Here is a 12548-nt window from a genome sequence, read left to right on the forward strand (position 1 = left end):
CTCTGCACACACAAGCACTGAAATCAGACCCCTGACAAGGCTTGTTCAACACCAACAAGGCTAAATTAGTGTTTAGACAAGCATGTAGTATTATCCTTACCCGTAACACCTCTTGAGCTGATGAATGAGTCTGCCAGAAGATGTTATAGATGGAGGGTTTGTGGGAGAAAGCACTCTCAAACTATACAAAACAAAAACAAGATCACAAATCAGAACACTCACAACATCTCCAAGTACTATTAAGAGACGATCGAATCCCAAACTAACCTTTTGGACATTTTGACTCATTTAGTTTTTGTTTCTCTATTTATTTGTTATTTTTTTTAAATGAACAATATCTTTGGAGTGGTACTAAACTCGGCACCCTCTTAGAAGCGCAAATGACTTTCAAAAAATGAGTCTAAGTGGTTTTAAAAATAGTCATATCTTGGCTGTTTGCAATAAAAATGGACCTAAGAATAGGAGATGAAAGAAGAAATGCAAAACAGATCTGTTTTCGCAAAAAAAAAAAACAACAACTGTTTTTAAAGGGTTACTCCACCCAAAATGACAATTTTGTCATTAATCACTTAACCCCATGTCATTCCAAACCCCTAAAAGCTTTGACCATCTTCAGAACACAATTTAAGATATTTTTTTGTTGAAAGGCCGAGAGGCTTGTGACTGTCCTATAGACTACCAAATAAGTTACACTGTCAAGGTCCAGAAAAGTATGAAAGACATCGTCAGAAGAGTCCATCTGCCATCAGTGATTCAACTGTAACCATTGTGATGTGACGAGAATACTTTTTATACGTGAATAAAACAAAAATAATGACTTTTTATGATGACCTTGACAGTGTAACTTATTTGGCAGTCTATGAGAAGGTCACCCAAATATCCTTAATTGTGTTCCGAAGATGGAATGAAACTTTTAAAGGTTTGGAAAACAAAGGGTAAGTGATTAATGAAACAATCATTTTTGGGATGGAGTATCCCTTTAATATCTGTTATATATACCATGCACAATGCTGAACAAGCGCACATAGAATTGCGCAAGTGTAACATCCAGAGTGCAAAAAGATTCACAAAGGAAGGTAATTAAGTTTTCTTCAATTAAGGATTCTTCTGACTAGATCTTCATCTATGTCTACATTAAAACATTTATCACATGTTCCAGAATAAATTTCTGATCATGTCCCTGAGTGATCATGCATTTAAGTGGATTTGGGGATTTATTTTGGTGTTTATTTGAAATATAATGTGATGGTAATGACATTTAAAACTTTTTGTGAGAAAAGTTGGAGAAGACTTCGATGAAGAAATGGATGGTTTTCGAATGAAAACACTAAACTATTTTGGTAAAAACTAGGGCTGTCAAATCAATTAATCGTGATTAAATCGCAACCAAAAAAAAAGTTCAAATACATTTATTTTGGTTGCAATTAATCGCGATTAATCGATTTGACAGCCCTAGTAAAAATAAAAGCTACAAAAAATATTAAATAATAACAAAATTATTTTGTGTCTTCAAAATTTCACACTGTTGTCCTGGCTATTATTTGCTATAGTCACTATTCATTTCAATGATAACCATATTAAATAACTTGAGAAAACTTAACAGTTCTCAAAATACTTGGCATGACAGTAATGACAGCAGTAATAAAACATTTTAATTAAATAAAACAAAACTAACCTTGTCTCTGGCCCACTGTATGGTGTGTTCAATAACGGCAGGAAAAGATTTAAGAGTGCAAAACGGAATCTCCTCCTCTGGTGGGTCTCTCTAAGAGAAATAGAAAAAGAAAAAAACATGGACAACAAATAGGTTAACTGGCACACAACCTATGCATACACATGGTGAACATGATTTCACCAAGTACTACATGCTCCTGGATCAACATCCTTGTAGAATCCTGGAACAACATTACAATCAACCAATCAGAATTGAGGGACACGTTTTCAAGAAATGTCAGTTTTAGGCTAACAATCAGGGTTAGATGCTTCTTCATCCTTGTTAATCAGCCATCATTTCCCTCTTATTTTAGGAATTAACTATGGGTAGGGTTAGGTTTAGGCGTAGTGATTGTATTAGGTCTATCTTTTTGGACAGTAATGTTGATCCAGGAACAAGTCTTACTTGGCAAAATCACTGCGACCATATACACATACACAAACATACACACTCACATGGCTGTTGTAGGACTCAGTGAGGAATGGGACGATGATCTCAGTGTGTCCTTTCGTACCCATGGTACCAGAGTCTAACAGAGCTTTCTGATTGGATACACTCCGACTGAAAGATCACAAAACAACCACAGAAGAATGTGAAGCACAAGTGTAATACAAAAAACCATTATTTCTGCTGTTATATAATGAATTACCTATCCACATATCTCCGTGCCTCCACGTTGTCCAGTGCGGTGACCACCAGGTTGAGTCGGGAGAAGAAAGCGTCGCTGTACATGTCCTCTGTAGCGGGACACACTTTTATTCAGATGAGCATCTATTTGCAGCTCTGGGTTTATTTCTAAAGAAGCTGCTGCGGCTGTAGTGCTCTTCGGCTTCTACAGAGAGAGGAAATCCAACTTATGAGAGACATGTAATTCACGAATGAAAGAGTGAACAACTATCCAATGATTAAGATACCCGTATATGCTGAGGTCTGAAGAGAAACTGCCTGTTGAGGTTGGATTTCTCAATCAAATCTGGATCTGTGATGCATATCTAAGAATAAAAAATAGCATTTTAAGAATTGGACCAACTTTCCATTCCTCATGTAAATGACAAAAAAAATGTATTTCCCCACCTCTCCCGAGCATCTGCTCAATCCGACACCCATTAGCGCCATATTCTTCAGCATCTCACAGCCGATAGCACCACAGCCCACCTACATTCACATTTTAAGATAATCAAACAATAGGACAATGCATCTACGCAAAGAATATATACTAAGAATAAAAGAAACAATGTCGAGTGACATTTGCTCTTTGCTCTTCTACTGTGTCGTCTACTATTTTTTCACTCACCATAAAGACTTGACATTTGTGCAGTTTCAAACACATTGACTCTCCGATACATGCCCTCAACGCATCGTACCGGTCTCCCCTACAAACACCAAAACCACACTTCGAAAATTAGGCCATTTCCAGTGAAAACACGGCTCTTATATGAAATGTTTGAAGCTTGATTTGTAAATGTTTCAGTTTATTTGAATGCTTGCTTTGTCTTATTTGAAGTCATTTTAAGGCCCCCTTGGAGCACTGAAGTAAAATGATGACAGAATACGAAGTTTTTGCATGAACTATTCTTGTAATAGAGTAAAATGGTAATGTTTGTACGCGATAAGACCAAAAAGAATTGACCATTCTACAAAGCTAGTAGAAACATGAATTAACAAAACAAGATTGTGGAGCTCAATTCTTGGCATCATGCTCACCTTGGGGCAAATTCCTCAGCAGGAAGAGATTGGAAAGGCTGAATCACCTCTATTGCATCCAGATAAAACTGTAGAAACACACACATATAAAAAAGAATGAATAGTATTTCTTCCTATCAGTGTCGTGCACTACAATTAAAAAGTTTGGGGACAGTAAGATTTCTTTTTTTTAAGCAATTCATATTTTGATTTAGCAAGGATGCATTAAATTGATCGCAAGTGACAGCAAAGACTTAAATTGTTACTCTTTTTATATGAATAAATAAATGCTGCTGTTTTAAACTTTCCATTCATCAAAGAATCCTGTATCACGGTTTTCACAAAAATATTAAGCACTGATAATAGCAAATGTTTCTTAAGCACCAACTTTAGCACAACTTTATATTTTAAAATTTAATAAATTCATTTTACATATATAATAGTATTTTTAATATAAAACATACTACTATATTATAATATATTATCTGTATTTTTGAACAAATAAATACAGAATTGGTGTGCAGAAGAGATTTCTTTTAAACAACAATTAAAAAAATGTAACAGACGCCAAACGTTTGAATAGTAATGTACATTAAAGACAAACCGTCTGACCTTTGACTTACCCACTGCTGAAGAGGAGAAAACTTTCCAGTGAGAGCCTTTAAAACCTCTTGACTGGCAAACCCACCCACCACTGCCGCTAGAGGAGAGAGACATCCCCTCGCACAGCGCGACACGCTCCTCACCTGCTCCTGGTTTATGCTTACCTGACGACACACACATTTACATTAAAAGATGGAAGTCTGAAGATGTGCACAACAGGAAGTGCTTGTGTGAAACTGACTTTGTTTTTAAGTGTTCTGCTGATCTCCTCTGTGAGCTTCAGGAGCAGCTCAGCATCCTGCAAACAACTACACACAGCAGAGGGAAATAATCCAGCACAATGTTATTCGTCCATGTCAATCATAATCAGAGAGAGAGCAAAATATTCACACTTAATGAGAAATGACACAGCTAATATTTGATGCTAATAAAGTTTCAGTAATTAAATTTGGGAAATTAAGCTTAGTATGCCGCTCAGTGTGCTGTGTTCACAGGTTTAAGGGCATCTCTCAGATAAACAAACTTCATTTGATAAAATATATTGTCTTCTATCATCATATACACCCATTTTTTTTATTTTTGGATATACACACAAAAACTTAAAAGGACTTCACAACAACCCTTCAAAATAAAGGTTTGGGTTAACTTGAACAACTGTGAAAGACATATATTACTACTGTATAGTAGAATGTACATCTTAAAGTAATATTATTTAAGAAATATGCAATTTGTCATCAATGTTTTAAATATAACAGTAAATCTCTGTTGTGCAGCAAATAGTTTGATAACAAAAAGTGTTAAATAAAGAAAAAAAATGTTAATTTTCATTTGATAATATTTTAAAAGTTAAATGAAACTTAATGTTTTATGCCTTATTTTAGGAAAAATAAAAGCAGAATTGGTTTGTGTCCAAAACATGTAACACGGTACAAAATGAATAATTTGAGAAGAGCTGTTCCGGTTGGCTGTTGAAATGTTGGTGCATCACTAATAGAAATAAACCCTCTTGCCCTCAGTCACTGCTTATTCATGCTACACCTACTTTAAGGCCAAATCCTATTGAAAACATGGTGATTTGCTGCTGGTTAAGCAGCTCACTAGGGTTTGAAACAGTGCCTAAAAGATCAAAAATGTGTATTTACCCAATGTTGGGGAGTCTAGCATGCTGCTCCTGGAAAGCATCCAAAGCTAACATGATTGTATGGAGCTGCAGAGGGGCCTGATTGGATAAGGACACATTTATTAAGTTCAAAAGCGACTGATTCTCACGTCAGTATTGATGAATGGACTCTATATTTCTGACCTCTGGTTTACTAAAGTCTGGAGTAAGGAGCCGGGGGTCAGATAACTCCTGCTCCATCGTCTCCTACAACAGAGAAAACAGTTAATCACTGTATTTCATCAATTTTAAACAGACCAACTAAAGGTGGTGTTTACTTACAAAGGTGAAGGTTTTGGGCATCTTGACCAGGCGGAAGATTCCTGCATGAGTGTACGGCTGGAATGACGAGGTATCGCCAATCGTAAAACTGTAGGGAGACAGAACTAAATACATACACAGAGTTATGTAAGTAGAGAACGTCTCCATGCATGATGACTGTAGAGTTTGTGTTTATACCTGTAACTTGGTGAGTGGTACCATTGAGTTCACTCATGCCATTGATCTCTTTAAAACACACACTCTGCCCAGTCTGGAGACCATGTGTTCGGCTGTCCATACACGTCACAACACCAGGATTCCCCTGCGAATGAATTTCAAACAGGAAGTTAAAAAGCAACTCAAATCACAGAACTCTAATGTTCAGCATTCAGACTAAACGTGACAAAAGAAATGATGGAGTGAAGGTTTGACATTACCTGGCTGATGTTTTGGATGAAGAGCTCTTTTGGCTCTTCTCCCGTTGGGTCCGACACTTCAAACGCCTCCCCAAAATCACAGAACACTCGCGAGCAGATACCAAACACGTCACAGCCAATGAACTGCACCAGAAATGCAGTTTAAAGCACCCAAACAAAAAGCAATATCAAGTATGTCTGGGAATGACCGTACCTTAATAGGAGGCCGCTGAGAGTGGCAGAAATGATCGATTCGTTTCTGTAAGCTCAGCTTCGTTTCGGTTAACACTACACACTGAAGAAATAAACACAAGAATAGAGACATAATCAAGTATGTTATGAACGTAATAATAATGATCTGACTGGAATGAAGTTAAATCATTTGAAACGTTTGTTGCACTTTAAACTTAGCTGTAGTCAGCGGAGACCAACCTGGTATCTCTTTAGGAAGCTGAGGTCAGTGTTTTCATCCAGGACATCGGTGGACACACTGACATGAACGTATGGGTTTAACTCAGCCACTCGAGAATGGACAGCCTCCACCCTTATAGAAAATGAAAATCAATATGATAACTGCACATCTTCATAGAAATAAAGAATTAGAGTCTGATAAGGCCACAGAGGCATATGAGTTCATTAGAGGTGGACGATGTGGTTATATATATATATATCTTCTAAAATTAATTGTATATCAAGGTATATATATATATATATATATATATGTGTGTGTCACAGTTTAGATGATTTTGTTCTAGAAAAGATAATAAAAATAAGGACTAAATTCAGTTTGCTTGAAACAAAAGTAACCACCTTTTCTTCTGGCTATGCACATCCTCCTCTCTGATGAAGAAATTGGTGCCAAGATCCCAAACTTCACATTGCTTACAGTCATGAAGAGTGACTGCCTACAAACACACGTGCAAAAACTCATAATACAATCATAATACAACTGAAAAAATTAACTGATCATGAAACAGTCAAAATACATATACGCATATAACAGTAAAAAAAAATTCACAATATTTTATATATAATAGTTCCAAATTAACATTAACAAAACATTATACCAAAAAATACTAATTCCATAAAAGTGTATATAGAAAAAACAGAAACATATATCTAGACATTTATCTTACCTTCACTCCTGCCAGAACAATGTTTTTTGCTGCACAACATGAGAGATTTTTTATTAGAACTTTACAAAAATGGCTGAAAATAAATGAATTGGATGAGACTGAAAATGATGTACATGGTATTAAATTTATAACTTATAGGATATGAGAGCAAGGAGTTTCGAAACTGAAGAAATACATATAGATAAATCACTGATTTTTCAGATCATGATATTCAAGAAACTAGGTAATTCTTACTCCCTGATACTAATGTACAGCCTTTTATAAAGAGATCGTAAATGCTTGTAAATAGGAAAAGAATGAAATACACATATGAATACGAGAAAAGGGCTGAAGCAGTGTATGGACGGCACAGCTCACCTATTTCCACTCCAATGGCTCCTATTCCACTGAGAAACACAGAGGACTGGGCCATCTGCTGCATAGCACTGTCTCCCAGCACATAACGCTGCCGACTACACACACACACACACACACACACAGTTAGAAGCAGATTGTCTCTCAGTGTTTCAGCTTCAGTATTAACAGTGTACCTGTACAGAGAGTCATCTATGTCCATGGCATCAGCCATAGTGGGAAGGGGACAGGGGTGTCCTGGTGTTCCTCTGTTAGATTCTGTACCAGAGATAAAGAGCATCTATTCAAGAGCATCTTATTTGTTGCCTTTTTCTCTATCACACTTTAGAAATCATCAGAAATTATATATCACTTGAAAACTTAAAATCTCAAAATTCATCCTTTGAAACCAATTTTAAATTCAAATATTGCATTAACATGAAAATGGTACATCAAAATAATGTAACAAAATGTTTTCAGTCATGAATTATAAAAAAATTAGTTTTGGAATCATGAACTTTTAAGTCTAAGTTAAAAAATGTGAGTGACTGTTAACAGGTTAATTCGCAGACCATTTTGACAGAAAAAAAACTCACATACATGCTCACATACTGTTAAACGGTTCGACTCATTCATTCAAAAGAACCGATTCAAAAGAACGAATCATTTTAACATCGATCTGCATGGCCTGCAATCACATTTTAGAACAAAAATGTATTCAAAATTACTTTTCAGGACCGTATTAATTTCAATGAATGTTCTAGGTTTGGAAAACAACTTTAAAATTCCCTGATGAGCATTGGAGCCCTGAGAAACATGACAACTATCTTTACTTCTGCCTGCAAAGCCATGACAGTTTTATGCTTTGTCATGTTTCACATGACATATCCTTGTCAAGTGAGCCACACAATATGAATTTTAAAAAAATATATTTTATAATAAATAAAAAGACGATATATTTGAGCACTGCCACACGCAATCTCACATCTAACGCGTATTATTTCCTCCATTTAAAGACCCTAAATGTATATCTAAAATACAAAACAAATCACATCATCACAAAAACATCTTGCATTTAACCAGAGGACGTTAAACATGTCCTAAAATAATTAATTTATCATATTGCTTACTCATATCTCTATATCATTAGCACACAGGCTAGCTGAGCTGATCACTAAAATAGCCGAGCGTTATTTGTTTATCTAGAAACAGTTAAACCGAATCTGCAGGCAAGGTCCTGCTTAATGCGCCTTTACGGCTGCGGTGGTTTGTATTCAGTAAGTCGATGTTTAAAGGAATGTCTGTAATAAGGAAGAACAGCTTTGAATTAGCTACCTGTCAATGTGCGAGAGGAAGGGGAGCAGCACACTTCTTCTACTGCGCATGCGCAGTGGGGTTTCGTCATGGGAACTCACTACCGCCACCTCGAGGAATAGATTACTCGCCCATTCCTGTAAAGATGGATATCCTTTGGACCATTAAAAAAAGTTTTGTGAATTAAGTTTTTTTTTTCATACATATGTTATATATCATTTATATATATATATATAATATATATAAATGAAAATTAAATTACATTTTAAATTTGTTTCTAATTATTTATATATATGTATATATATATATATATATATATATATATATATATATATATATATATATATATATATATATATATATATATGTATGTATATATATATATATATATATATATATATATATATATATATATATATATATATATATATATATATATATATATATATATATATATATATATATATATATATATATATATATATATATATATATATCATATGATCATATGACCATATATGATATATATATGGTCATATGATCATATGATATATATATATATATATATATATATATATATATATATATATATATATATATATATATATATATATATATATATATATATATATATATATATATATATATATATATATATATCATATGTTATGAACTATAACAGAATGATTTGATATAATATTTTACTTCATGGAATATGTGTGTAAAATGTCCCTAAATTGATATTCCCATTTTATTCAACGTATTTATACACTGTATTTAATTTGCATATTAATTTGTTATTTGGGCAAACCATAATGAAAAATAAGTGGGAGTAAAAACTTGGAAACATTTTCATATTTCATAGGAATATTGATCTATAATTTCTTGCTGTGTCTCCCAACATGATTTTTGTCCTGGTGTCCGATACAGAAGACATGATAATTATGCCCTGTTAATAAAAACTCAGATGTTTATTTACGACAAACAATTTAAAAAATAGTCAGATTTAAATGATAATTTAAAAAATTATTATTATTATTATTATTCATTAGGAGTGCTAAACTGATTGAATATCAGTCATATTTACAGAACAAGGAGAAGGTGTGTTTATCAAACCTCCAAACATTAGATATCTCTGAAAAGCCCTGAATGTGCTCTGTATAGGACATCGACTTACAATTGTGGCATCTAGGGTCTCAGAGAAATACACTAAAATATAATGTCTCCTACAGAGGGCAAAAGTCTATGCCTGGGTCCCAGGAGGATATTGCAGGGATCTTAAAATAGAAACAGGTAACGCCTGCTTCATACTTGGACATTAAGACAAGTTATCTAGACGTGTCTCCCTCTACTTGTGATGTCTTGGAATTCGTAAAGGAATTGAATATCCATGATTAGCTTTAGGTCAGATGTCCAGATATTGAATATGTAGTATTTAAAAACACTTTTTGTAATTTTTTAAGATGTCACACTAGATTTAACAGTTATACCTCAAGCTGCAATGACAAGCATGTAAAACCATTCATTCATTGAAAACATATATCTCTTTTTTAGTCAGGCCCATGATTATTTTCAAAGTTTTATTGATAATTGACAATGTGCAATAAATCTCTTATATACACCACGTCTTGATTAAAATGAAAGTGTTCTGATTCACAATTAAAATATTTAAATTCCTTTTCTATTTCTATTGAAATACATTTTTATTAACTGTTAAACCTGAATTATTTATTCATATGCAACTTCTCTGTCTTTTTTACAGTGTCACTGTATAGAAACACATCAAAAATACTGACCACACAACATCTGCAGCATTGAAGATTCATGGACTTTTAGATTTACTTAATGTTTGAATTGATTGTTCTCGATGATACTTACTGAACTGATCTGGATTCTTTAATCACAGGCAGCAGTTTAATTGTTTCCTTCAACAAACTTATTAATATCAAACTCACCCAGCTTCTTTTCTGATGTCAGCAACACAAAGGCTACAGCTGACCACTGAGACGAAGAGAGTTTGGCTCCCTTTATCGTTCCAGATTTCAGATACTGATGTATTTCCTCCACAAGTGAATGGTCACCTTCATTCAGACAGTGGAACAGATTGATGAATTTCTCTGGAGAGTCAATGGTCCTGATCTTCTTCTTGATTGTACACAGCTGTTTTTTTTATTGCTGTCAGAGCTGCTTCTCGTCTGTGTCATTAGTCTTCGCAGGAGATTTTGATGAGACTCCACTGACAGCCCCAGAAGGAACTGAAGAAAAAGGTCCAGGTGTCCGAAGGATCAGGAAGTGTGTGTACATTTGAGTGAGAGTCTTGGGAATCTCTCCACTCTCTGCTTCACTCAACATCTTCTCTAAAACAGTGACTGAGATCCAGCAGAAGACTGGGATGTGGCTCCTTGATGACTTCAGGTGTGAGATGATCCTATCGGCCAGACTCTGATCACTGATTCTCTTCCTGAAGTATTCCTCCTTCTGTGGATCACTAAAGCCTCATACCTCTGTCACTCGGTGGACACACTCAGAGTCTGGAGGTGATCCAGATGAGAGCAGAGGGAAGCAGATTCCCATCAGCAGAATGTCCACTGAGGCTGATTCACTTACATCACACAACCTTGCATCGCTCTGAAAATCCAGAGACAGAAGACACTCGTCCAGACCATCAAAGATGAACAACACTTTATAGTTATCACTGGAAATTTATATTTCTTTTGATTCAGTGAAAACGATATGAAGAAGATCTGAAAGACTGAGTGTTTTATCCTTCATCAGATTGATCTCTCTGAAAGGAAGTGGAAATATGAGCTGGACATCCTGATTCTCTTTCCCTTCAGCCCAGTTCACAATGAACTTCTGCGCAGAGACTGTTTTTCCAATGCCAGTGACTCCCTTTGTCAGCACAGTTCTGATGGCATTGCCTTGTCCAGGTAAAGGTCTAATGATGTCATTGCATTTGATTGGTGTGTCCTCTTTTGCTGTTCTCCTAGATTCTGTCTCAATCTGTCTCACGTCATGTGCATTACTGATCTCTCCACTCTTGCTCTCTGTGATGTAGAGCTCTGTGTAGATCTCATTCAGGAGTGTTGGGTTTCCCTGCTTTGCTTCTACTTCATAAAGACATTGAAACTTCTTTATCAGATTTGATCTAAATTTGTTGAGAACTTCATGGCTGTAAAATGAATACCACATTATTACATGAGCTAATATAAGCACAATGTCTATTTTGTATTCTGTATAATGTCTTCAAATCAACCTGTGATCAGGCGTTGTATCTCCACTCTTAAAATGTACTGGGTGATCCACAGACCTCGTACTCTTCATAGACACACACCTGTGTGTGACGAACTGAACTATGTTAGGTAAAAACTCTAAGCCTGAATGCACTGTAAGTCGCTTTGGATAAAAGCATCTCCTAAATGCATAAATTTAATTTTAATTTTTTATTTAAAAAAGAAAGATGTGATTAAAGTGGATCCTTTGAAACAACATATTTAGCTAAATGTACAGTTATCACTTAAACAATCACTTTCAAGAGAAATTTAAGATTTTTTAGATTAAGATCTTCATGCAGTACAACATTTTAATGGAATCACATTTTAATAGAAATGTTATACCTGAGATCAGGCTGTGTATCTCCACTCTTTAACTCTATTATATGATCCATAGACCTGTCACTCCTCATAGACACACAGCAGGGCTCTGGTTCTGATCTCTTTTGACTAAAATTTAACCTTCTATGATGATGATCACTTTACCATAAGGTCTTTAAAAATCATTTTTCATCAAAAATGAAAATCATCTTCTATGATTTTATTTGTTTATTCAAAACAGCCCTACCTGCATCCTTGAGAAAAATCTTCATCTCTGTATGTTTGTGTGTCATCCATGATAAAGAATCTGATCTAAACCACTGACTCTGGATGGAA

General features: G+C 34.9%; 1 pseudogene; it reads right to left on the bottom strand.

The window, feature by feature from the left end:
• Positions 1–36: 36 nt before the first annotated feature.
• LOC113080841 (ubiquitin-like modifier-activating enzyme 6) lies at positions 37–8743 on the bottom strand (annotated as a pseudogene).
• Positions 8744–12548: the final 3805 nt, after the last annotated feature.

Source organism: Carassius auratus, unplaced genomic scaffold (genome assembly GCF_003368295.1).
Source record: "Carassius auratus strain Wakin unplaced genomic scaffold, ASM336829v1 scaf_tig00032227, whole genome shotgun sequence".
Taxonomy (NCBI): domain Eukaryota; kingdom Metazoa; phylum Chordata; class Actinopteri; order Cypriniformes; family Cyprinidae; genus Carassius; species Carassius auratus.